The sequence below is a fragment of the Penaeus japonicus genome, unplaced genomic scaffold (genome assembly GCF_977035675.1).
Source record: "Penaeus japonicus unplaced genomic scaffold, GWHDUDI00000001_assembly GWHDUDI00000024, whole genome shotgun sequence".
Taxonomy (NCBI): Eukaryota; Metazoa; Arthropoda; class Malacostraca; order Decapoda; family Penaeidae; genus Penaeus; species Penaeus japonicus.
Window position 1 is genome coordinate 21,465,049 of NW_028234426.1, and position 2,500 is coordinate 21,467,548.

General features: G+C 35.1%; 1 protein-coding gene across 1 annotated transcript in view; it reads left to right on the plus strand.

Annotated features, from left to right (window-relative positions):
* LOC147469085 (uncharacterized) overlaps positions 1-284 on the plus strand; it is an 8,443-nt gene extending 8,159 nt beyond the window's left edge. Inside the window, exon 4 of the mRNA XM_086550811.1 lies at positions 1-284. This exon is cut by the window's left edge and continues 531 nt beyond it. The gene's annotated coding sequence lies outside the window, so the exon portion shown is untranslated.
* Positions 285-2,500: the final 2,216 nt, after the last annotated feature.

The following is a 2,500-nucleotide window of genomic DNA, read 5'->3' on the forward strand; positions in this document are numbered from 1 at the left end:
GAAAGTGAAGGGTTTTATCTTTTGTGAAGTGTGCTGGGTTGTCCCAGTACATTTTCTATCCTATATATTGTCTATATGTTGTGCCCTGAACGTTATATATTCCCATATGACCTCTGACAATGAGTCGTTCATGCGACTGTCCATATAACTTGCTTTGTGTTCGTTCACTTAACGAGATTACCTTGAAAGTGAAAGTGGAGAAGAGGAAGACGAAGAAGGCATTATAAGTATTCTTGTTGTTTTTCGTGTGCTATACGTGGCGAAAATAAACAATAGATAATCTTTTCAGTTAATTTCTATGCCTGAAACTTTCGAATTTCACTTGCTAAAACATAATGAAGTTTTCATTAACTTTCCTTTACCTTATCAGTCTGACTTTTTTCAACCAGGTACAGAGCATCAGCTTATTAACATTTCCACTCTAACATCTACATCATCTGATCATCTATATGTGATCTAAAAAAAAAAAAAAAAAAAAAAAAAAATACAAATTAACTAATGTAGTACTTTAGCTTTTATCAAAATGCCATTGTCTTTCGTGATATAGAAGCTAATCATAGAGAACATCGCCTCCAAACTTGAAGTAGAAGCCAAGGTCAAGGAAAAAGTTTCAGAACACGAATTTCCGTGGTAGTCGCGTGCTGAATTTCGGTGAAAGAAGCTTGAGGACAGACCGATAGGAAAGTAGATTTTGCAGAGTATATATTTCTTACACAAAATCAATACCATAGTATAATCCAGAACATGTTTAGCCACATGATAGAATGCTGCTTACTATTACTACCACTAACATTACTGTTGTTGCAACCATTTTAACTATTTATACTACTATTGCCACTACTACTACTGCTGCTGCAACTACTTATACTATTATAACTTCTATTACTACTGTACTACAAATAGTACGATGCCTCAACCAAGCAACTATATAGCTCCTTGGTTGCTATTACCGCTACGTGCAATATACATACATACATACATACATATATATATATAATATATAATATATTATAAATAGATATATATATAATATTGATATAAAATATAATATATATGTACTTATGTATATATACATAGATATATGTATAAAAATTATAAACACTATTATGATGTGTGTATGGATGATGTATAAATACATATATATATATGATGTTGTACTATATATATAATATATAAATATATAAAAATATAAATATATATATATATATAAACATGTATGTATGCGTGTGTGTGTAATCATCAATCATCATCAGCCTTGTATTATATCACTACAGGATGTAGGCCTCTCTCAATCTTTTCCAGTCATTATTCCGTTCTTGTGTCCTCTGATTCCAGTTTACTCCTCAAAAATTCGATATTTCAGATCCCGCCATCTAGTCATTTGGACTTGTCCTTGTCTCTTTGTGTCGTGTAATTACCCATCTCTGTTCTGTTGTTTTCTTTGTCCACTCTGATGTCCAGTCTCCGATATATATGTTCCAGCCCACACCATCGTTACTCTGATGCCTCTTTGAGTAAATCCTCTACTTTTGTTTGCTGCAGATCCATGTGCCTTTTTCCTTGACTCTGAAGCTAACTCAAGCATGAAAGCCTTTCCATTCCTCTTTGAGCTCTTACTAATTTCCTCTCAAAGTGCCATTGGTCGTAGTTCATTGACTACATATGGTCAAAATCATTTCTCTATTAGACATACTGGCAGACGACCTCCGTAATTTATTACTATGACTATGCGTACCGAAGCCACCCAACCTACCTGATTCTGCCGTTGGTTATCTCGGATTCGCAATGATGTAACTCCGACTGATGATTGCCCTAGTATACAAGTACTCGTGTCACTGCTTCAAGTACCATGTGCCTGTATTTGTATGTTGCTTAACAGGGTTCGACTGTTGAAGCATTACTTAGTACTTTTCCATGTTCAATTTAAGGCGCAATCACAGACTTACCCTATGTAAAGCGCATAAGTAATTGTTGTAATGCATTCGCAGACTCGCCGAAAGAACAATCCATCGCAAATCTTAGACTGCTTAAGTGCTCATTCCCTATTTAGTCCCTCTCCTCTCTTCTTCTTGAATACTTCATCCCAAACGATCAAGTGATAAATACTTCGTTGAGATGGTGTCGCCCTTCCTAACACACCCATTTTATTATTGCATTTATTGGATTGCTCTGCGTGATTTTGATGGTCGCCTGTACAATCTCTATACTATATCCTCTAATAATCTGCAGTATACTTCCTCAACTCCATTTTTAACGAATTGCATCTAGTACTGCAGATATTCTGTACCGAATCGAATGCCTTTTTCATAATCTACGAATAGCCATAGCACAGGCTTCCTATATTCATTTTGTTTTCTCTTTCATTTGAACAGTTGTAGAGAAATGGTCTATAGTTGAGAATCCTCAGGGAACGCCTGCCGACATTTCCCAGGGGGTGATTTGATCTAATGTATCGTGATACGTCAGTATTGATATATGTGAACATTTATATATATTTCTG